Source organism: Rhineura floridana, chromosome 22 (assembly GCF_030035675.1).
Source record: "Rhineura floridana isolate rRhiFlo1 chromosome 22, rRhiFlo1.hap2, whole genome shotgun sequence".
In the NCBI taxonomy this organism is placed as follows: Eukaryota; Metazoa; Chordata; class Lepidosauria; order Squamata; family Rhineuridae; genus Rhineura; species Rhineura floridana.
The window spans coordinates 16000111-16025506 of record NC_084501.1 but is presented as its reverse complement, the minus strand read 5'-3'; the positions used below and the strand labels follow the sequence as shown (position 1 = coordinate 16025506).

Below are 25396 nucleotides of genomic sequence, written 5' to 3'. Positions count from 1 at the left end.
ATTAGGTTGACTCATCAGTGCACGAGATGATAATCTCCAGTTACACAGGAGAATGTGTATTTATTGGTGGATTGTTCCTGTCACTCCAGAACAATGTAATTACTGACTTAGCGGATGGAACAAAGTCTGTCCTAAACCTTTTGACACCTGTTCTTTCTTATATCATAAAACCCAGCACTTGTGAAGGAACAGGAAGACCCTTGCCCCATGCCCTTAGTTCAGGTGAAAGTGAGCTCTGGGGAAGAAATGGCAACAGGAGCCTAGGACAGGTGTGAAGAACAGCTTCTGGTTAGTGACCCCAGTCTGGGCCTTTTTGACAGATGGGCAGCGCCTCCCACCTGTCAATCACCTGATGTCACAATAGCATGGATTTAAAAAATCCTCTGTGGTGGCAGCTTGAGCCAGGCTCACAGATCTTTACCATCACAGACATCAATTCCATACTTGCACTTCTAGCAAGTGCCAAAGCTGCATCCCCACCTGCATCAGGTGTGCGGAGGTGGGCATACTTTGGAGAAAATGGTCTCATGGGTCAAACTGGGAATGGTGCTGAGGCTCTATTAGATTGGCAGGCCAGAGGTTCCCGAACCCTGACCTAGGATATACCTCCTTTGTATGACATTTGTCACAGATCAAAACTAGATTCAGTCCCCCATTTAAGAGCTCCTGCTGGTGTAGGACACCTCTTGAATTAAATCCAAAGCAGTGGTAGTCAATGTGGTGCCTTCCAGATGTTGCTGGACAATAGCTCTCATCATCCTTGGTCATTCAGCATGCTGACTGGGACTGAAGGAGTGCAATGACATCTGGAGGACACCATGCTGGCTACCCCCTAGTCCACAGAAGCAGTTTGAGAAGCAAAAAAGATGTAACTGGGTTTGGAGCAGAGCTTGGAAAAGTTACTTTTTTGAACTACAACTCCCATCAGTCCAATCCAGTGGACATGCTGGCTGGGGCTGATGGGAGTTGTAGATCAAAAAAGTAACTTCTCCAAGCTCTGGTTTGGAGGAGTAATGTGTGAGCATGCAGAAGAGATAAAGATGGGAGAAGGGAAGGTGCAGATAAGATGGGCCTGAGATAGGAGAAAGAGAACGGAAACAGATTTGTTGGCAGTCAGAAGATCCTTGGTACAGTCATATGTGGTTTATGAGTAGTATCCAACTAAGATCTATTTAGAGTAAAAAAAAACATTGAAATTACTGCAGAGATCTCTGAATGAGCTACTTGAATGAGCCTCTCTCTGCTGGTGGCTTTGGAGAGCAGAGGTGGTAGTGGACTAGATACTTCAAGGTTCTGAACATCAGAGGAGTCTTGCTGGCCCAGGCCAAAGGCCCATCCAGCCCAACATGCTGTTCTCACAGTGGCCAACCAGATTCCTCCAGGAAGCCCACAGGCAAGGCATGGAGACAAGAGCCTTCCCTCACTCCTAAGAACATCAGAAGAGCCTTGTAGCTGGATCACGCCAATGGCCTGCCTAGTCCAGCTTCCTGTTCCCACACTGGCCAACCGGATTCCCCAATGAGGATTTGACAAGCAGGACCTGAGTGCAACAGCAACTCTCGTCATGATATTCCCAGCAACTGGTATTCAGAGACATATTCCCTAAGCCTTCCTCCTCCACCAGAAGCCCATCAGGTGATGACCAGTTGGGACTACCTGAATAATATAGACCTGAATAACATGGTAGAGCATCTACTTTGCACGCAGAAAGTCCCAGGTTCAATCCCCAGCATCTCCAGGAAGATCTGTCATATTCAGATGCATCCCAATGCTGATCTTGTAGGTAATTTAACCATCATGACTGAAGACACACCTCTCTTCCCTGGCCTTTGACACCTGAGATATGTATTTCCAGAACCCACCCTATTCCTGTGACTGTCACTTGTTTTAACTGTTTTTAATATTGAATTTGAAATTGTTGTGACCTGCCCTGGGATCTCCTGGTGAAAGGTGGATAACAATAACACCACTCACTGATAGCCTTCTTCTCCGTGAATTTGTCTCAACTCTTTTTAAAGCCATCCAGGTTGGTGGCCATCATTACCTCTTGAGGTAAATTAAGACATAATTTAACTGAGAACTATGTGAAGAATTACTCACATCTTGTCTGTCCTGGATTTCCCAGCAATCAGCTTCATTGGATAGCCCTGGGTTCTAGAAAACCACAATGGGATTTTATACATCTCTGCCATGGCCTACCATGACTTGCCTGTTTTCTAAATGCCAGTCCTTGGAACTGTAGCTAATTAAGGGTTCTGAGTGTTGTTTGGAGACCCTCCCATTCCCCTCACAGAGCTATAATTCCCACAGTTCCCTGGGAAGCGGGATTTATTGTTAAACCACTCTGGGAATTGTAGCTCTCCGCACCCTTGACAAACTACAGTTTCCAGGATTCTTTGGGGTAAGCCATGACTGTTTAAAGTGGTATCATAGTGCTTTAAATGTATAGTGTGGATGTGGCCTCAGAGGCAGTATATCTTTGAGGCCCAGATCTCTTGAAGATAAGAAATTGGGAGGGCTATTGCATTCATGCCTTGTTTGTGGGCTTCCAAACAGCATTTGGTTGGCCACTGTGGGAAATATGATTCCGGATTAAATGGACCTTTGCTCTGATCCAGTGGTGCTCTCCTTATGAATGTAAGTCCAACCCATCTCATTGAGTGTCAAGGAGACCTGTGAGCGAGGAAGGGAGAAACAATTGTATGTGCAGTTACCCAATTGCATGTTTGCATGTTCGCACAACCCTTGAGAAGAAAGTTAGGCTGAATTATAGTGTGAACTGTCACAAGTTACCCATGGCTGAGTATGGACTCAGATCTCAGGTGCAATAGAAGCTGCCTTACACTGAGTCAGATCTTCAGTTTATCTAGCTCAATATTGTCTACACTGACTGGCAGAGGGTCTCCAGGCAGAGGTCTCCCCCAGCCCTACTTGGAGATTGAATTTGGGACTTTCTGCATGCAAAGCAGGTGCTCTGCCACTCAGCTATGGCCCTTCAGTCTCATTGAAACTCTTTTTGACATTTCTCCAATATTTCATCCAAGGAGGACATTGCAAATTGTCCCCGAAAGGTCTCTTGGGGTGAAATTCATCAAGAAGGCTTATATTTAACAATGCACAGAGAAAAGACTGAATTTGGGGGTTGAATCTGGGACCTTCTGCAAGGCAGATACTCTACTGCTAAACCACAGTCCTTCTTCTTGGTTCGCATCCAACATGTTTGCCACCTGATCATCCCTTTGTGTCTCTGCTGGATGCATCTTGTGTTTGAAAGCCTTGCCTAAACCTTACCTTGCACAGCCCATGGAGGTTCTGATGGGATGGGTCACCAACTAACCCGGACGGATTTATTTATTTATTTATTTAATTTAATTTATATACCGCCCTAAGCCCGAAGGCTCTCTGGGCAGTGTACATAGAAGATAAAAACAAGTACAATGTATAAATACAATAAATACAATGAATCAAAAACCAAAAACAGACAAACAATACAAGAACCAAACAACGTCAAGAATACAAAATAATGCTAAAATACTGTAAAATACACTTTAAAATGCCTGGGAGTATAAAAAGGTTTTCACCTGGCGCCGAAAAGATAGCAGCGTCGGTGCAAGGCGCACCTCATCAGGGAGACCATTCCATAGTTCATCAGGGAGACCATTCCATAGTTCATCAGGGAGACCATTGCCAACTAAACTGTCAGGATTCTTCCAGCAATGTTTTTGGGATGATGATATCATTGTGCAGAGAAGCGTGTAGGCAAGCTAATTGCATAGGATGTGACATATCTACCTGCAATTGACATCCAGGTGTGGGTTGAAGAAAGGATTGTCCCTGAATGGAATTTAGACAGCTCAGCCTCTCTGATAACATCAGCTGCTGTGTTCTGGAAATTGATGACTTCCATGGTTGTGTTTTTTTTAAGTCATATGACAATACTGTTTGCCAGAAGAATGGATTAACACGGGACTGGGGAACCTTTGGTCCTCCAGATGTTGTTGAATTGTGACTCCCATCAGCCCTAGTGAGCTTGGCCGATGGCTTGACTAATACATATCACTGCAAATATTTATTCACTTGTTTGTTTCTATACCACTTAATTATAGGCATCTCTAAGCAGTGTACAGGAATCACAGGATCATAGAACCATAGAGTTGGAAGGGGCTATATGGGCATTGAGACCAACCTCCTGCTCAGTGCAGGAATCCAAACTAAAGCATAACCGACAAGTGCCTGACCAGCTGCCTCTTGAAGACTCAATAGAATGAAGAGACTCAGAGGAGATTCAATACAATGAAAATGAGTTAAAACTACAAAATCAGAATTCAATTAAGAAGTCTTCTGGAATGATCATCATCATCTTCTTCATCAGTAAGCACTGGAAGTTCAACAGGGCGAGAGGGTCTGTCTGACCTCAACTGGAAGGGTAATCCATAAGACTGGGTCCACAATACTGAACTCATTGCCCCTTTTGCATCTGAGCCATGCATCTGAGCCATGAGGGACCACTGACAGTGACTCTCCCAAAGATCTCAGCAATCAGACAGGGATATAAGGGATCAAGCGGTCCCTGAGGTATCCTAGACCAAAGTTGTTAAAGGCCTTGTACATGAATACAAGAACCCTGAATAGCTAAGGACTAGCACTGCATATGCATTTAATATCATCACTTGGGACTGGAATGGGGTTAGAGTTTTCCAGCCTGAGGGTTGCTTTTCTTTCTGGGCAGCCTTCTGAGGACCACATGCCAGGGGCGGGCAGGGCTAGAGGCAAACGTGGGTGGAGCAACAGATGTAAATTGTACCTTTGTATAGTAGGCTAATTTATATACACACACATACCCCTCTCTGTCTTCTATCCAGGCAAGCAAGAAGTGTTATCAGGGTTATCAGATGTGTCAATGACACATCTCAGCCAGGGAAAACAAACATACAAACAAAACAGAAATCTCCTAAGGAAGATGTGAAGCAAGGCCAATGAGGGGTGTAGCTTGGGAAGAGGGCCTGTGGCTGGGGAGAAGGTGTGGGATGGGAAGAGTTCCAAGGGTCAGACAGAAAGGGCTGGAGGGCCACATTTCATGTCTGACTGTGAGGTTCTCCACCTATGTTACATTCATTTATTCCTATTTACATGTTAACATTGACATCCTATCTTTCCTCCCAGGAGATCAAGGGGGCATGCATAGTTCCTTTTCTCCCCATTTTATCCTCCCAACATTGTGTGTGTGTGTGTGTGTGTGTGTGTGTGTGTGTGTGTGTGTGTGTGTGTGTGAGAGAGAGAGAGAGAGAGAGAGAGAGAGAGAGAGAGAGAGAGAGAGAGAGAGAGAGAGAGAGATGCGGAAAGCACAGGAATGCAGTCATTTTGGATCTCATCTGGATTCTCAGGGATAGATTAACCATGTCAAGAGAAGAGGGAGAAAAAAGCATGGATTGTCTAGAAAAACCCACCAAGTGCTGGCACAGTTTGCTCTTTGTTTGTCTAACTGTAGCCCGGCCCTTTACCATGGGAAGAGATTTTTGTAGCAAAAGTAAGTAAATAAATAAATATGTTTTCTTTTAGAGGACTGATGACAAGGGCAAGGGACTGATGATAAGGGCAAGGGAGATAATCCTTCATGTCACGTTTTAAAATTTTATTTTAACTGGGGACAGACCTGCTGGGTGGCATCCAATTTCAGCCCTACTCAGAGTAGGCCCATTGAAATTAATGAATCAAAGTTAAGTCATGTCTGTTAACATCAATGGGTCTGCTCTGAGTAGGACTTAAATTAAATTCCACCCAATGGGTCTATGCTAAGGTAGATAGCACCCATTAACTGGGAGGATAGGGATTTTCGAATATCGGAGAATTGCCAGGTGAAAGTCCATCCCCATAACATAAGCATTGTTGTGGCCGCTGTTTGATACTTTTTGTTAGAGTGATAAGTGTCTAATAAGTCTGGGTTGATCGGCTAGTGGTTCATCTATAGGAGCTGATAATAAGAGATGGTCTCCTGATGGATGGCTCACCAGTTTGGAATGAGATACCCATCAGAGCTGAAAAAGGTGATATCCTTCCAACTGGGAGGGAAGGAGAATGGGAAAGGGGAAAATATATACAGGCAGGGCCCGCTTATACGGCAGGTTCTGTTCCGGACTCCCGCCGTAAAGCGGAAATTGCTGTAAAGTGGAACCCCATTGAATATAATGGGGTGCGTCGTGCGAAAATGACACGAAAATGCTGCAAAATGCCGCAAAAGCACAAAATCGGCTTTAAAACGGGGAATGAAAGCTGCCGCATTAGCGGAACTCTGGGAAGCGAAGCATTGGCAAGCAGGGCCCTACCGTGTTCCACTTAGGGGGAGAAATTTGATTCAGTTTGCATGTAAAGTTGAATTTATAAAATTCACACTTTCTGAATCAAGACGAGAACCAGAACACAGCTTTCCTTCAAAACTGGCACCTATGCAAATTATGTGATACAGTTCTCTAACAAAACAATGCTGACAAAAATGCATATATTAGGGGGGAAATGAATATATTAATGAAAGTAATGCAATGATGCATTATATTAGAAGAAATGGCTCACAAAAATGTATACATTTGTCAAAAACTCCATACAAAAATGGGTTTACTAGGAGAAATAGCAATAAAATGCTGAAGAGTTTTCATGAGCATTTTTTTTTTTAAAAAAATGGCAAATTGCTGCAGAACCAAATTTAAGATTGGGAAAATAAGATAGCATGGGAATTGGAACTGACAGATATTTCCATCTGTAATGCCACCCAATCAGGTTCTCTGCCTTGATGGAAAGACCACTGTGGACAGTATCAGTATTTTTCCTTATGAGTGTCTCACTGCAACTGTTCTAGTTGGGTGAATCCCTGCTTCAGACCCTCTCTTTGCCTGATATTCAACTCATTGTGATGAAGAACAGTACTCCTCCCCCCTTCCAATGTGAAGATTCCCTCACTTCAGAATTCCCTCCTAGAAGATCACCAGGTAGGTATGGGCTGAGCAGCTAATTCTGTTCTGCATTAGTCTTGCTATCATTAAGTCATAGGTCTGGCACATCCTGTTTTTGTGCTGACGGTTTGGAAGAATGCCCAAAACACAGAGAACACACCATCTTTGAAAGATTCACCCCCTGCCCAATACAAAACTGTCTGTGTTTAAATCAGAGGTAGACCTCCAGCAGGTGTTGAACTACAGCTGCCATCAGCTCCAATCTGCGTGGCCAATGATAGGGTATGATGGGACTTTTAGTCCAGCAACATGTGCATAATCTGAGAGGGAGTTGTGATTCAATCCATCAAGCAGGTATGGGTGCCTTGCATTGGATTGGTCCACCACAACAAGAAGATCAAGCCAACTCCTTCTCCGTCTTCATCCCCATTAACAGGCCAGCTCTGTTCTTAGGTTCTAGAAATTAAGATGGTGATTATTAGTATTATTGTTCTGACATGTGCTCAGAATGGATGAGGCAAATTGCCATTTTTGCATTGAGTTGGCTGTTAATTTCCCTCCTTCTACTGTACTCTTGTGTTGCTCTTTTGGGTGGATTGGAAGGATTGGTTCCTTTACTGATTTGAAGTGGCTCTGTTATTATGCCCATTGTGTAAGCTGCCCTGAGGCTGGTGATGAAATTATAAATATATATATGCATATATACACACAGACAAATAAATAAACAATGATAAGTAAACTTCATTCAAAGGATGAGTCATCTGCAGGTTGCAACAAAGAATCAATCTCTACGGATAGATCTGTCAGATTTTTCTTTTTTTAAGGAAATGCTAGCTTTATCATCTTCTGAAGACACCTTTTTCATTCACTCTGAAATCTAAATACCTGAAAGATCACCTCACCCTTTACACACCCAAATCAATCACTGCGCTTTGCAGGAGAGGGCCTCCTGCAGAAACCATCTTATCAGGAGGTCTGTTCCGCAGAACACAGGAAGCAGACCTCTAGTGTTGTGGCACCGGCCCTTTGGAATTCCCTCCCCTTAAATATTAGACAGGTGCCATCTCTGTTATCTTTTCAGCACTCATTGAAGACCTTCCTCTTTCAACAAGCCTTTTAAGTAGAGACCTTATCTGCATCTATGTTGGAATTGTTTTCAAGAAGTTTTTAAAGACGGACTTCCGGGAAGGGTGACTTAGCCTGTGCCTGCTTTTGAGACGGGCTCCTGCCTCAAAAGAAGCTTATTCAGATATATCAGTCAGTTTTTTCTTTTTTTTTTGACTGATTAAACTTCTCCCGGGTAGGGAGAAACGAAGAGATTAACCTCAAAGCCTATTTTTGTTGGGACGACCAGATCTCATTAATTTATGGGACGAGGTCCAGCCGACGAAGGTGGGACGGATTTTCAACAGCAAGCTCTATCTGTTAAAGCGAACGTTCATCTTATCTTCTAAGAGAGAACGCACTAACAGGCAAGCACCCTTCTTTCTATATTTTTCTTTTACTTGACTTAAATTGTTGCTGTTTAAAAGAGATTTGCCAGATTGATCGGTTTTTGACATCTCACTGGGGAGCCATAACTTCTCTCTGCTACGCACTAATTAATAGCTTATCTCTGTTTTTGTTGCAAAAAGCTGTCCTGGATTTGCATTCTAAAGATATACACAGAAGAGGGATTTCTATTCCAGATTTTTATTTTGAAGAATATTATACTGTCTGAGACTACTCTCTTTTTGGTCTATTTTATTTTGACGAATCTGTTTCTTGACGACTGCCATTAATTGTTTCGATCCTGGGAACTGCATTTTGTTTACTTAACTATGGAGAGATAAGGCTGTCTGCTCTGTTTATACTGTGATGTTACCAAGTTTGGAGTATTAACCCAATTGTTGCTGAAATAAGAAGTGGTTTTCCTATATTTTTCTTTTAAAATGGCAATTAAGAAAGTGGCTGAGAATCTGGAAATAACTATGTTTCAGAAAATAATGGATGAGATTGAGATAACGAAACAAAACCTGCGACAGGGTTGTAAGGAGCTGAAAATTGAATTGAGTAAAATGACGCAGGAGATTAAAGATATAGGGGTCCCTGTGAGAGAGGTGACCCTGGAAGGGGTCCCTGTGAGAGAGGAGACCCCGGAGATTGGAACAAACGTGGAACAGGAAAAAGATTTGGAGTCTATGGACTTTAGAAATAAAATCTATTGTTTGGAGACACAGGAGATTAAAGACATAGGGGTCCTTGTGAGAGAGGAGACCCTGGAGACTGGAACAGGGGTCCCTGTGAGAGAGGAGACCCTGGAGACTGGAACAGGGGTCCCTGTGAGAGAGGAGACCCCGGAGATTGGAACAAACGTGGAACAGGAAAAAGATTTGGAGTCTATGGACTTTAGAAATAAAATTTATTGTTTGGAACTCAATGTTATCTCTGAAGAAATTAATGAAGATTCTAGAGATAAAGTTATCAATGGCATGGATAATCTTCTGGACTGGAATGATGTGATGGAGCCCAATATAGAGAAAATTTATGGAATTAACTGCAGCCATGTAACAATGGAAAAACTTTCAAGAGATGACCCAGTGTATTTTGAAAAAAAGAACAGAGATATGATTTTACAGCAGTATTTCAGCAACCTATTCAGAATGGATGGCAAGAAAATATTTGGGATAGAGGTAATTCCCATCAGACTCTTACTATATGACTATGGCTTTGACAGCAAGATTATTATGGAATACTGATAATGGAAGATTGGATACTGAAATTACTGGACTTAACAAGACTACTGAAGATGGAAGATGGAAAATGGAACTAATAGGGATAATAGAACAATGGCTACTGAAATTACTGAACCTAACAGATTCTGATGTGATGGATTAATTGAAATGTTTATTTTGACTATGGTTATGACAATAAGATTATCATAATTAGTAATGAGATGGATTAATTGATATGCTTATCTGGAAAAAAAAATTGATAGATATATTTCTTAAAGAATTGAAACCTCTCTTTGACTTTTTGTGGAAAGAATAAAGTAATGTTTATGAGATTTGATGATTAAGTAAGATAACTATTGGAGGAAAGTGATTTTATAATATGACTTAAGAGACAGGATTGTTATATATTATAGACTTATAACTGATCTGATCTTTGACAAATGGGAAGTCAATATTTTACTCTTTATTTTTTATTTTTATTTTTATTTTTATTTTATTTTTATTTTTTTGTTTAACTATTTTTGATTTTGTTTTTTGTCTTTGAATGTTTTATGATTTCGTCTTGTATGTTTTATGAAAATTTGAATAAAAATTATTGAAAAAAAAAAAAAGAAGTTTTTAAAGACTTGTTTTTTTTTAAAAAAAAATTAAGATGTTTTGTTTTTAAGACATTTTAGGATGTTTCATTTTTGATATTTTTTTGATGTTTTGAGTGTTTTGCCATTTGTTTGCCACCCATGGCTCCTTCTGGGAGGAGGGGTGGGATATACATTTAATAAATAAATAAATAACATTTTACAGGGCAGTCCTATGCACGTTTACTCAAAATCATGTACCCGTCCTGTTCAATGAGGCTTATTTCCACATGTGGATATATTTAGAAATGTGCGTTTTGAGAGAAGATGGATTTAATTTATAGGTATCTAATATGAGTACAAATTTTCTGTTGAATGGTTTCTTTTCTTAAAATGTTGCTGAGTGTAGAAATAGAATGGAATGGACTTATGGGTGAACACTGAGGATGGGGAAGAAATTCAGTTCAGCAGCCAGTGTGATGCAGTGGCTAGAGTGTTGGACCGGGACCTGGGAAACCAGGGTTCAAATCCACCTCTCAGCCATGAAGCTAACTTGGTGACCTTGTGCAAGTCACTATATCTCTCAGCCCAACCTACCTTACGGGGTTGTTGTGAGGATAAAATCAGGAGGGGTGCACCACCTCGAGCTCCTTGGAGGAAAGGTGGGATACGAATGCAATCACAATGCAATATCATTGGAGGAAAGGTGGGATATGAATGCAATATCATTCTTATGATAATCTGTCAAATTCACACTTTCCAAAACAATGTGAGAGCCAAAGCACATTTTTGCAATGCAATTCTCCAACTAAACCATGTTTATGAAAATGCATATGTTAGGAGCAGGTGTGCACAAAATGAATATATATGTTATTATTATTTTATTTATTAAATTTATATCCCTTCCTTCCTTCCAGAAGGAACCCAGGGTGGCAAACAAAAAGCACTTTAAAACATGTTAAAAACAAAAGACGTTCAAACATATTAAAACCAAACATCTTAAAAACGTCTTTAAAAAACATCTTAAAAAGCAATTCCAGCACAGATGCAGACTGGGATAAGGTCTCTATTTAAAAGGCTTGTTGAAAGAGGAAGGTTTTCAGTAGTTCCAAAAAGACAACAGAAACGCTGTCAGTCTAATATTTAAGGGGAAATTACATGGATTATATTGGAGAAATTGAGAAAGTAATATGCATTACATTGGAGAAATTGCTTGTAAACATGTGTCAACATTGCGTGCCTGTGTTTATCAGAAGGAATTCACACTAAAATGCTTAAGAACTTTCATGAGGATTTATTATTTAAAAAATCACAAATTGCTGCAGAAATCTGGAGAAGTGGATTGAAGAACGGAGAAACGATAAACTGAGAGTGCCAAGATCCTTCCATCCCTAGAGAACACCAGTGAAAGGCATGTAGATGGGACATTCTCTCTTCTGAGTAGACATCTTTGGACAGATGAGAGGGGGAATAATAGATCACAAAGGGAGGAGGCAGGAGGGAAGGGCTGCAACTCAATAGCAAAGCATCTGCTCTGTATGCAGTAGGTTGAAGGTCCAGTCCCCAATGGCATCTCCAGGTAGGCCTGGGAGAGATCCCCTGCATGAAACCCTGGAGAACCACTGTCAGTCAGTGTGGACAATCCCGAGGCAGGTAGACCCAAGGCCTAACTCTATTTATTCTTTTATTCAGAACCATGAGGACTGGAATCTTACAATTATTTTTAAGGGAAGGTCCATAGCTTGGAGGTATGCTTTGCATGCAGAAGGATACAGATCCAATCCCTGGCATCTCCATGTAGGGCTGGTTTTATGGTATTGCTTAGGACTGTGCATGTATGATTCGACCAAAGCAGAGCTGCAGGCACTGTGCCCCTGCAGAAGTTGTTGGACTCCAGTTCCCATCAGCCTGAACTAGCATGGCCAATGCCCAGGGATGGTGGGAGTTATAGTTGCTCAGACCAAATTGTGTCCGTATCCTTGAAGTAATTGTACAACAGAGGGTTTCTTGCTAGATAGGAAGGAGTCATCCTCTCTATGGTATAAAATACAGATGCACCCTGGGAAGATGACAGAACCATGTGGTACTGTAGTGAAGAGATTTGACAGTTGAGTGAGGCCTTGCGATAGTTTTGTTAATCATAGTGATCACATTAGCTGGGAATTAATTGGGACAGCTAACTTACTTCTTCATCATAGTTTCAAATCCACTAGAAAACCACGCCTTCCATTTTCAATAATGTATTTTTCTAGGATCATGAGGACTAGTAGCTTAGGTGAGATATAGAAATTTTTTTAAAAATTGTTGAGTATATTGACTGCTATATGTGGCTTGCAGGTTTGGCACAGGGTCAAACCTTCCCCTAGAAGCAACATTCTCTCCCCCCCCCCCATGTGAGAATATACAAAGCCCGACACAGCTTGGGACCAGAATACCTGAAAGATCGTCTTACCCCTTGAAAATGGAAATGCAATACCTTCAAGTTGATTCCAACTTATGGTGACCCTACGAATAGGGTTTTCTTGGTAAGCGGTATTCAGAGGTGGTTTACCGTTGCCTTCCTCTGAGGCTGAGAGGCAGTGACTGGCCCAAGGTCATCCAGTGAGCTTCATGGCTGTGTGGGGATTCAAACCCTGGTCTCCCAGGTCCTAGTCCAGCACCTTAACCACTATACCAAGTTTCTCACTGTGCTCTGCAGGTGAGGGCCTCCTGCACATACCAGCTTATCAGGTCTGTTCCGCACAACATAAGAAGTGGACCTTTAGTGTAGTGGCACCAACCCTTTGCAATTCCTTTCCCTTCAATATTAGACAGACACCGTCTCTATTATCTTTTTGGCACCTACTGCGGACCTGCCTCTTTCAACAAGCCTTTTAAGCAGGGACCTTACCGCAGTCTGCATCTCTGTAGGAGTTGCTTCTAAAGATGTTTTTAAACCTGTTTCTTTCATTTTTTAAAAAAAGATGTTTTTGAAGCTGTTTTGTTTTAATATATTTTAAAATATTTTGTTTTTAAGATGTTTTAAGAGTGTTTTTTAATGTTTTTGTTTGCTGCCCTGGGCTCCTTCTTGAAGATAGGGTGGGATATAAATTTCATCATAAATAAATATGAACAACAACATTACGTACAGATGTTCCTGATGTTGATTCCCTACCATTGGCGGGAAATTATTTTTCATTGAAATAAAGGATTTTGGCACATTTTCAGAAGACATGAGTTGTAGCCAACTAAGTTTTATACCCATTGAAATTAATGAACCCAAGTTAGCCATTCTAATTATCACTGGAAACTGGTGGTTCAAATGGCAGCCCAGGTTTTCATCTGAACCATATCAGCACCTTGGATAGCTCCCTTGAAAGTTCAGGCTAAACCCTGGAGGAGATTCACTGTCCCACTGAGCCACCAGTCTACACTGCCTATTAATTTCAGTGGCTCTACTCTGAGTGGGACTAGCACTGAATACAACTCATGACTTCTTAGATGAGGAATGGGAATCTTGTGGCCCTCTAGCTGCTCAGCAACCTCAGGAGCCAGTATGGCCAATAGATCAGGGATGATGGGAGCTGAAGTCCAACAACCACTAGAGGACCACAGGCTCCCTACCTCTCGTTGGGAGTAAATGGAGGCCTTTGCAGCCTCTGCCTTCCAGCTGACCTCTCCCAACCTTCACCTGCTTTTGGAGAACTAGAGGCTCTTGAAGAGACAACCTTCTCTCCTTGCTCACTCCATGCATCATTGGACTAGTGGAGTAATATGGGAGTCGTTCACTTCCTCAGGCCCAGGGGAAGGCACTCATGAGGGACTTTGCTCTGATTCTATATTCCAGGGACAGCCAATGTGCTGCAGTGGAGATGTTGAAGACAGCTCCCATCAGTCCTAGCCAGCATGGCCAATAGCCAGGGATGATGGTAGTTGTAGTCCAAAACATCGGGAAGGTGCCACGTTGGCTACCCCTGCTGTAAGTTCTGGTGATGTAGGATCTGTTCAGTGGGCTCCTGCCTGCCACTCATGGGCTTATCTCATTTCCTGATCACCAGCATCAGGCTCAAAGCCAGGATTTGTCTCCAATGCTAGTCCTATTCCGAGTAGACCCACTGAAATCAATGGACTAAACTTAGGCATGCTTATTCATTTCAGTGGGTTTGGTAGGACTAACATTGAATACAAGCCCAGGAACCCAATCCAGGTCCTCAGAAAGTCACACTGTAATCTCAAACTTGGTGTTGTGGTCACTGATGGATTTGAGGGTCGTGACAAATGTTTCATCTCCTTGTTTTCACTGTTTCTCAAATAAAGATTATGTCTGTTCTTACCCCTGGGACATTGTCCATGAAACCCATGCTTAAAGGTTATCAATGCATGCATGTGAATTAGCAAATATGTGGCAAATGTATAGAGATCAATCCAAAACACAAGCACGTGGGTTTGTCAGTGTGCAAGAAGCTTTTAATGACTTTGCAGGAATTTCAGAGCAAGAAAGTCTGAATGTTCCATTTTCCACATTGGGGAAATCTGGATTGTGATACAAGCCAATTTTGGCTTACAAGAAGTGAAGGGATATGCAACAAGGGACAATCTTCATTGGGCATTTGAATCCTCCTTGAAGGCATCTACTTCAGCTTCTGAGGGTAGACCTTCTGTTGTCCACTGCAGCATCCGCCACCGCTGCTACCACAGCATCCGCCACCGCCGCTGCTACCGCCACAACATCCGCCACCGCTGCTTCTGCCACCACAGCATCCCCCACTGCTCTGACTTTGTTGAGAATATCCTCCAACGCGGCTGCCACAGCATCCACCGCTGCCTCCATGGCTCCGGCCGCCACAGCATCCACCGCCACTACCACCACAACACCCGCCACCGCCGCCGCAGCAGCTTCCTGATTGTTGTTGCTGTTGGCTCATCTTTTCTGTGTATTGGGTCACCCTTGAGGAAGAGAGAAAGTGATAGAGACTTTTGAAGGGTGTATACAGCCATCACGATGACTAGTCCTCATTGTCAGATTTTTTAAAAAATGAAAATGAGATCTAGACAAATTCTTTTAAAACAGGAAAACAATGCATTTGTATTTGAATTACCCTGATTCTGTCTTTCTCAGCAGGCATGAACTCTGGCTGGTGTCTATGTATGTTCTGCGTATAATAGACCCATTGAGATAAATGGAGCTAAGTTAGTCATGCCCATTGATTTCTATGACTCAGATCACCTTGGAGAGCCACTGCCAGTCAGAGTAGTGGGCTAGATCAGTGCCCTTCAACCTTGGGTCCCCAGATTCTGTCAGACTACAACTCTCACCAACCCAGCCAGCTTAGCCAAAGGTCAAAGATGATGGGAGCTGTAGTCCAACAACATCTGGGGACCCAAGGTTGAAGAACAGTGGGCTAGATGGACCAATGATCTGATCAACTGTAACGCAGCTTCCTGGGCTGCCAGAGAGTGGCCATAACACATTGCACGCAGAAAAGCCCTGATGGTTCAGGCCAAGAGCCCATCTTGTCCAGCATTCCATTCTCATGGTGGCCAATCAGATTCCAACTGGAAGACCGCAGGCAGGGCATGAAGGCAAGAGCCCACTCTTACTGATAAGAACATCTGAAGAGCCTTGCTGCTGGTCCAGGTCAATAGCCTATGTAGTCCAGCATCCTGTTCTCACAATGGCGAACCAGATGTCTCTGGGGAGTCTGCAAGCAGGATCTGAGTTCAAGAACACTTCCACCACTTGGGATTCCAAGCAACTGGAATTATTCAGAGCCATACTACTTTCAACAGAAGAATATAGAGCAGAGCTATAGCTGCTGGTATTCATTGATAGTCTTAACTTGCAAAATTTTATGAAATCTTCTTTTAAAGCCATCCAAGTTGACTGCCATCACTATCTTGTGAAAGCTACTTCCATAATTTAACTATGTACCATGAAGAAGTCCTTCCTTTTATCTATACCGAATCTTTCCTCCAAATTCAAGTATTATGAGAGAGGGTGAAAAATGCCTAGCATCTCCAGGGTTAAGCTTTGCAGGATGCCTCTACCTATATCTGATAGAACCATTAAGAGCCAGGAGAAGAAAGATCCTCATACTCACCTGTTGATCGTCAAGAAGAAACGGTCAAGTGAAGTATTGTCGAGTGGAATGAGAAATGCATGAAATAAGGGACCTTTTATAGTATAGCTGAATGGCCTGTTTCAGAAGTTGCGGCAGGTTCTGAGAAGGCCCATTGGCTCTTGAGGCATCCAATGCCTGATAACTACACACCATTTGGCTTTAATTAGGTTGACTCATCAGTGCACGAGATGATAATCTCCAGTTACACAGGAGAATGTGTATTTATTGGTGGATTGTTCCTGTCACTCCAGAACAATGTAATTACTGACTTAGCGGATGGAACAAAGTCTGTCCTAAACCTTTTGACACCTGTTCTTCTTATATCATAAAACCCAGCACTTGTGAAGGAACAGGAAGACCCTTGCCCCGTGCTCTTAGTTCAGGTGAAAGTGAGCTCTGGGGAAGAAATGGCAACAGGAGCCTAGGAGAGGTCCTGCTTGCCAAATTCTCATTGGGGAATCCGGTTGGCCAGTGTGGGAACAGGAAGCTGGACTAGGCGGGCCATTGGCGTGATCCAGCTACAAGGCTCTTCTGATGTTCTTAGGAGTGAGGGAAGGCTCTTGTCTCCATGCCTTGCCTGTGGGCTTCCTGGAGGAATCTGGTTGGCCACTGTGAGAACAGCATGTTGGGCTGGATGGGCCTTTGGCCTGGGCCAGCAAGACTCCTCTGATGTTCAGAACCTTGAAGTATCTAGTCCACTACCACCTCTGCTCTCCAAAGCCACCAGCAGAGAGAGGCTCATTCAAGTAGCTCATTCAGAGATCTCTGCAGTAATTTCAATGTTTTTTTTTACTCTAAATAGATCTTAGTTGGATACTACTCATAAACCACATATGACTGTACCAAGGATCTTCTGACTGCCAACAAATCTGTTTCCGTTCTCTTTCTCCTATCTCAGGCCCATCTTATCTGCACCTTCCCTTCTCCCATCTTTATCTCTTCTGCATGCTCACACATTACTCCTCCAAACCAGAGCTTGGAGAAGTTACTTTTTTGATCTACAACTCCCATCAGCCCCAGCCAGCATGTCCACTGGATTGGACTGATGGGAGTTGTAGTTCCAAAAAGTAACTTTTCCAAGCTCTGCTCCAAACCCAGTTACATCTTTTTTGCTTCTCAAACTGCTTCTGTGGACTAGGGGGTAGCCAGCATGGTGTCCTCCAGATGTCATTGCACTCCTTCAGTCCCAGTCAGCATGCTGAATGACCAAGGATGATGAGAGCTATTGTCCAGCAACATCTGGAAGGCACCACATTGACTACCACTGCTTTGGATTTAATTCAAGAGGTGTCCTACACCAGCAGGAGCTCTTAAATGGGGGACTGAATCTAGTTTTGATCTGTGACAAATGTCATACAAAGGAGGTATATCCTAGGTCAGGGTTCGGGAACCTCTGGCCTGCCAATCTAATAGAGCCTCAGCACCATTCCCAGTTTGACCCATGAGACCATTTTCTCCAAAGTATGCCCACCTCCGCACACCTGATGCAGGTGGGGATGCAGCTTTGGCACTTGCTAGAAGTGCAAGTATGGAATTGATGTCTGTGATGGTAAAGATCTGTGAGCCTGGCTCAAGCTGCCACCACAGAGGATTTTTTAAATCCATGCTATTGTGACATCAGGTGATTGACAGGTGGGAGGCGCTGCCCATCTGTCGAAAAGGCTCAGACTGGGGTCACTAACCAGAAGCTGTTCTCCACACCTGTCCTAGGCTCCTGTTGCCATTTCTTCCCCAGAGCTCACTTTCACCTGAACTAAGGGCATGGGGCAAGGGTCTTCCTGTTCCTTCACAAGTGCTGGGTTTTATGATATAAGAAAGAACAGGTGTCAAAAGGTTTAGGACAGACTTTGTTCCATCCGCTAAGTCAGTAATTACATTGTTCTGGAGTGACAGGAACAATCCACCAATAAATACACATTCTCCTGTGTAACTGGAGATTATCATCTCGTGCACTGATGAGTCAACCTAATTAAAGCCAAATGGTGTGTAGTTGTCAGGCATTGGATGCCTCAAGAGCCAATGGGCCTTCTCAGAACCTGCCGCAACTTCTGAAACAGGCCATTCAGCTATACTATAAAAGGTCCCTTATTTCATGCATTTCTCATTCCACTCGACAATACTTCACTTGACCGTTTCTTCTTGACGATCAACAGGTGAGTATGAGGATCTTTCTTCTCCTGGCTCTTAATGGTTCTATCAGATATAGGTAGAGGCATCCTGCAAAGCTTAACCCTGGAGATGCTAGGCATTTTTCACCCTCTCTCATAATACTTGAATTTGGAGGAAAGATTCGGGATAGATAAAAGGAAGGACTTCTTCATGGTACATAGTTAAATTATGGAAGTAGCTTTCACAAGATAGTGATAGCAATCAACTTGGATGGTTTTCAAAGAAGATTAGACAAACTTGTGCAAGTTAAGACTATCAATGAATACCAGCAGCTATAGCTCTGCTCTATATTCTTCTGTTGGAAGTAGTATGGCTCTGAATAATTCCAGTTGCTTGGAATCCCAAGTGGTGGAAGTGTTCTTGAACTCAGATCCTGCTTGCAGACTCCCCAGAGACATCTGGTTCGCCACTGTGAGAACAGGATGCTGGACTACATAGGCTATTGACCTGGACCAGCAGCAAGGCTCTTCAGATGTTCTTATGAGTAAGAGAGGGCTCTTGCCTTCATGCCCTGCCTGTGGTCTTCCAGTTGGAATCTGATTGGCCACCATGAGAATGGAATGCTGGACAAGATGGGCTCTTGGCCTGAACCATCAGGGCTTTTCTGCGTGCAATGTGTTATGGCCACTCTCTGGCAGCCCAGGAAGCCGTGTTACAGTTGATCAGATCATTGGTCCATCTAGCCCACTGTTCTTCAACCTTGGGTCCCCAGATGTTGTTGGACTACAACTCCCATCATCTTTGACCTTTGGCTAAGCTGGCTGGGTTGGTGGGAGTTGTAGTCTGACAGAATCTGGGGACCCAAGGTTGACGGGCACTGATCTAGCCCACTACTCTGACTGGCAGTGGCTCTCCAAGGTGATCTGTGTCATAGAAATCAGTGGGCATAACTAACTTAGCTCCATTTATCTCAATGGGTCTATTATACGCAGAACATACATAGACACCAGCCGGAGTTCATGCCTGCTGAGAAAGACAGAATCAGGGTAATTCAAATACAAATGCATTGTTTTCCTGTTTTAAAAGAATTTGTCTAGATCTCATTTTCATTTTTAAAAAAATCTGACAATGAGGACTAGTCATCGTGATGGCTGTATACACCCTTCAAAAGTCTCTATCACTTTCTCTCTTCCTCAAGGGTGACCCAATACACAGAAAAGATGAGCCAACAGCAACAACAATCAGGAAGCTGCTGCTGCGGCGGTGGCGGGTGTTGTGGTGGTAGTGGCGGTGGATGCTGTGGCGGCCGGAGCCATGGAGGCAGCGGTGGATGCTGTGGCAGCCGCGTTGGAGGATATTCTCAACAAAGTCAGAGCAGTGGGGGATGCTGTGGTGGCAGAAGCAGCGGTGGCGGATGTTGTGGCGGTAGCAGCGGCGGTGGCGGATGCTGTGGTAGCAGCGGTGGCGGATGCTGCAGTGGACAACAGAAGGTCTACCCTCAGAAGCTGAAGTAGATGCCTTCAAGGAGGATTCAAATGCCCAATGAAGATTGTCCCTTGTTGCATATCCCTTCACTTCTTGTAAGCCAAAGTTGGCTTGTATCACAATCCAGATTTCCCCAATGTGGAAAATGGAACATTCAGACTTTCTTGCTCTGAAATTCCTGCAAAGTCATTAAAAGCTTCTTGCACACTGACAAACCCACGTGCTTGTGTTTTGGATTGATCTCTATACATTTGCCACATATTTGCTAATTCACATGCATGCATTGATAACCTTTAAGCATGGGTTTCATGGACAATGTCCCAGGGGTAAGAACAGACAGAATCTTTATTTGAGAAACAGTGAAAACAAGGAGATGAAACATTTGTCACGACCCTCAAATCCATCAGTGACCACAACACCAAGTTTGAGATTACAGTGTGACTTTCTGAGGACCTGGATTGGGTTCCTGGGCTTGTATTCAATGTTAGTCCTACCAAACCCACTGAAATAAATAAGCATGCCTAAGTTTAGTCCATTGATTTCAATGGGTCTACTCGGAATAGGACTAGCATTGGAGACAAATCCTGGCTTTGAGCCTGATGCTGGTGATCAGGAAATGAGATAAGCCCATGAGTGGCAGGCAGGAGCCCACTGAACAGATCCTACATCACCAGAACTTACAGCAGGGGTAGCCAACGTGGCACCTTCCCGATGTTTTGGACTACAACTACCATCATCCCTGGCTATTGGCCATGCCGGCTAGGACTGATGGGAGCTGTCTTCAACATCTCCACTGCAGCACATTGGCTGTCCCTGGAATATAGAATCAGAGCAAAGTCCCTCATGAGTGCCTTCCCCTGGGCCTGAGGAAGTGAACGACTCCCATATTACTCCACTAGTCCAATGATGCAGGGAGTGAGCAAGGAGAGAGGGTTGTCTCTTCAAGAGCCTCTAGTTCTCCAAAAGCAGGTGAAGGTTGGGAGAGGTCAGCTGGAAGGCAGAGGCTCCAAAGGCCTCCATTTACTCCCAACGAGAGGTAGGGAGCCTGTGGTCCTCTAGTGGTTGTTGGACTTCAGCTCCCATCATCCCTGATCTGTTGGCCATACTGGCTCCTGAGGTTGCTGAGCAGCTAGAGGGCCACAAGATTCCCATTCCTCATCTAAGAAGTCATGGGTTGTATTCAGTGCTAGTCCCACTCAGAGTAGAGCCACTGAAATTAATAGGCAGTGTAGACTGGTGGCTCAGTGGGACAGTGAATCTCCTCCAGGGTTTAGTCTGAACTTTCAAGGGAGCTATCCAAGGTGCTGATATGGTTCAGATGAAAACCTGGGCTGCCATTTGAACCACCAGTTTCCAGTGATAATTAGAATGGCTAACTTGGGTTAATTAATTTCAATGGGTATAAAACTTGGTTGTCTACAAGTCATGTCTTCTGAAAATATGCCAAAATCCTTTATTTCAATGAAAAATAATTTCCCGCCAATGGTAGGGAATCAACATCAGGAACATCCTGTCACATTTGACTTCAAAAGAGGAAACTTCACAAAGATGAGGGGATTGGTAAAAAGAAAGCTGAAAAACCAAGTCCAGAGGGTCACATCACTCAAAATGCTTGGAAGTTGTTTAAAAACACTATACTAGAAACTCAACTGGAGTGCATACCGCAGATCAGAAAAGGAACCGCCATGGCCAAGAAGATGCCAGCATGGTTAACGAGCAAAGTCAAGGAAGCTCTTAGAGGCAAAAAGTCTTCCTTCAGAAAATGGAAGTCTTGTCCAAATGAAGAAAATAAAAAAGAACACAAACTCTGGCAAAAGAAATGCAAGAAGACAATAAGGGATGCTAAAAAAGAATTTGAGGAGCACATTGCTAAGAACATAAAAACCAACAACAAAAAATTCTATAAATACATTCAAAGCAGGAGACCATCTAGGGAGACAATTGGACCCTTGGATGATAAGGGAGTCAAAGGTGTACTAAAGAACGATAAGGAGATTGCAGAGAAGCTAAATGAATTCTTTGCATCTGTCTTCACAGTGGAAGATATAGAGCAGATCCCTGAACCTGAGCTAACATTTGCAGGAAGGGATTCTGAGGATCTAAGACAAATAGTGGTAACGAGAGAGGAAGTTCTAAGCTTAATGGATAATATAAAAACTGACAAATCACGGGGCCCGGATGGCATCCACCCGAGAGTTCTCAAAGAACTCAAAGGTGAAATTGCTGATCTGCTAACTAAAATATGTAACTTGTCCCTCGGGTCCTCCTCCGTGCCTGAGGACTGGAAAGTGGCAAATGTAACGCCAATCTTCAAAAAGGGATCCAGAGGGGATCCCGGAAATTACAGGCCAGTTAGCTTAACTTCTGTCCCTGGAAAACTGGTAGAAAGTATTATTAAAGCTAGATTAACTAAGCGCATAGAAGAACAAGCCTTGCTGAAGCAGAGCCAGCATGGCTTCTGCAAGGGAAAGTCCTGTCTCAGTAACCTATTAGAATTCTTTGAGAGTGTCAACAAGCATATAGATAGAGGTGATCCAGTGGACATAGTGTACTTAGACTTTCAAAAAGCGTTTGACAAGGTACCTCACCAAAGGCTTCTGAGGAAGCTTAGCAGTCATGGAATAAGAGGAGAGGTCCTCTTGTGGATAAGGAATTGGTTAAGAAGCAGAAAGCAGAGAGTAGGAATCAACGGACAGTTCTCCCAATGGAGGGCTGTAGAAAGTGGAGTCCCTCAAGGATCGGTATTGGGACCTGTACTTTTCAACTTGTTCATTAATGACCTAGAATTAGGAGTGAGCAGTGAAGTGGCCAAGTTTGCTGACAACACTAAATTGTTCAGGGTTGTTAAAACAAAAAGGGATTGGCAAAGAGCTCCAAAAAGACCTCTCCAAACTGAGTGAATGGGCGGAAAAATGGCAAATGCAATTCAATATAAACAAGTGTAAAATTATGCATATTGGAGCAAAAAATCTGAATTTCACATATACGCTCATGGGGTCTGAACTGGCGGTGACCGACCAGGAGAGAGACCTTGGGGTTGTGGTGGACAGCACGATGAAAATGTTGACCCAGTGTGCGGCAGCTGTGAAAAAGGCAAATTCCATGCTAGCAATAATTAGGAAAGGTATTGAAAATAAAACAGCCGATATCATAATGCCGTTGTATAAATCTATGGTGCGACCGCATTTGGAATACTGTGTACAGTTCTGGTCGCCTCATCTCAGAAAGGATATTATAGAGTTGGAAAAGGTTCAGAAGAGGAACCGGGTCTCCGGACTAATTTTATTAGGGTGGGTGGCCTGTTGATAAGCAGATAGGGATAGAGGCATGTGCAAACTGGAGAGGGAGGTGGGGGGCCAAGTTATAGGAAGTTTGGGCAGCAGGCGCTGGAAGGGTGCTGCTAGCAGACCACGCCGGAATAGGGGAACACGGGATAGATGCATTATATCCATCCCATGTTCCGGGTCTGCTCAGAACCAGATGAAAACTGGGGGACGCAAGGTTCCTACCGACCTTCGACTGCTGTTATTTAATGCCAGGTCTGTGGCTCAGAAAACCTCGCTCATCCATGATATGATCTTGGATGGGCGCGCAGACCTGGCATGTATTACGGAGACTTGGCTGGACGAAGCCTCTGCTCCAATTCTTGAGGCCATGTGTCCGCCAGGTTTCCGTTATGCACAGCAGCCGAGGGTGGGAAGGCGGGGAGGGGGTGTGGCAGTCATCTTTCGAGAGTCCTTGGTTTTTGCCAGACCTCCCCTCCATAGGACTCAATTTGTTGATTGTATGTACTGGAGGTTGGGCCCGAAGGGCAATTTAGGGATTTTGCTGGTGTACCGCCCACCCTGCTGCACGGCAGATTCCCTGGCCGAGGTGCTAGAGGTGGTCTCGGCTGTACGGGCATTGTCCCCAGAGCTGTTAGTGCTGGGTGACTTTAACGTGCATGCCGAGGCCGCTCTCATAGGAGCCCCTCGGGATTTCCTGGAAACCATGACTTCCTGGGAACTGTACCTAAGTAATACTGGGCCCACCCATGTAGCCGGTCATGCTCTCGACCTAGTATTTGTCCTGGGAGAGGAGAGAAGTGGTCTGAAGTTGGGAGTGATTCATGCCACTCCTGTGTCATGGTCAGACCACTACCTGGTAAACATGGACTTCTCGTTGCCATGCCCCCTCCGCAGGGGTGAAGGACCTATTAAAATGGTCCGCCCCAGACGCCTGATGGATCTGGATGGATTCCTGACTGCGCTTGGGGAATTGGAACCTGCTGAAGGTCGCCCGGTTGAAACCCTGGTGAAGGAGTGGAACGTGGGGATCACCAGGGCATTAGACCGGGTGGCTCCGAAACGTCCTCTCCCCCTGAATAGAACTCAGCTAGCTCCATGGTATACACCGCGGTTGCGTAATCTGAGACAGGAGGTGAAACGACTAGAGCGCCAGTGGCGGAAATCCCGCTCCGAAGATGTCCGGACACAGGTTAGAGCAGCAGTATACCTACCAACTGGCAATAAAGGTAGGAAAGAAGGCTTTCTTTGCTGCCTCTATTGCGTCTGCGGAGTGCTGTCCCAGGAGGCTGTTCCAGGTGGTCCGAAGCCTGGTCGGTCCAGTTGCTCAGGAACCCTTGGAACAGTCAAAGGCCTCCTGTGACTTATTAGCAAAACACTTCGCTGATAAAATCGAACACTTACGGAGCTCGATCCCGTGCGCCGTGGACACAGTGGATGAACCAGAGTTGGCCAGTTGCATGCCGGTAAATTGGGATCGGTTTCGGCTTCTCCCTTCTGAGGAAGTGGACAAGGTGCTTTCATCTGTGAAGCCAACCACTTGTCTTACTGATCCTTGCCCTTCATGCCTCCTTGTGAGCTGCAGAGAGAAATTGGGCGAGGGGATCAAAGCGGTGGTAAACGCATCCTTGAAAGAGGGTGTGATACCATCAGCCTTCAAGGAGGCAATTGTAAAGCCCATCTTAAAGAAGCCCTCCTTGGATCCCCAAGTGTTCGATAACTTCTGCCCAATTTCGAATTTACCATTTCTGGGCAAGGTCATTGAGCGAGTGGTGGCCAACCAGTTGTCAGCACACTTGGATGAAATGGATTATTTGGATCCATACCAATCGGGTTTCAGGACTGGTCACGGAACTGAAACAGCCTTGGTCGCTCTGGTAGATGATTTGAGGAGGGCATTAGATAGGGGAGAATACCAGAGTTGGCTGTGGAGACCTTGTCCAAGTGCCTGGAATCCGTGAGTGGATGGATGGGAAGGAACAAGCTGAAGTTGAACCCTGATAAGACCGAGGTACTACTTGTGGGGGACAAGAGAAGGTTGGGCGACATTGACCTGAAGTTCAATGGGGTGAGTTTACCCCTAAAGGACCAGGTCCGCAGCCTTGGGGTTGTGCTTGATTCCAGGCTGTCCATGGAGGCTCAGATTTCGGCAGTGAGCCGGGCAGCCTGGTACCAACTACACCT

General features: G+C 44.2%; 2 long non-coding RNA genes across 2 annotated transcripts; one reads left to right on the top strand and one right to left on the bottom strand.

Moving 5' to 3' along the window:
* Positions 1-14657: 14657 nt before the first annotated feature.
* LOC133374808 (uncharacterized) lies at positions 14658-16466 on the bottom strand. Its single transcript, XR_009759986.1, has 2 exons — positions 16314-16466; positions 14658-15159 (listed from the first exon to the last, which is right to left on the bottom strand). It is a non-coding gene; the product is annotated as an uncharacterized LOC133374808 (long non-coding RNA).
* A 1842-nt stretch (positions 16467-18308) lies between these two features.
* Positions 18309-20143, top strand: LOC133374806 (uncharacterized). The gene is made up of 2 exons (XR_009759984.1): positions 18309-18487; positions 19642-20143. It is a non-coding gene; the product is annotated as an uncharacterized LOC133374806 (long non-coding RNA).
* The last annotated feature ends 5253 nt before the right edge of the window (positions 20144-25396 follow it).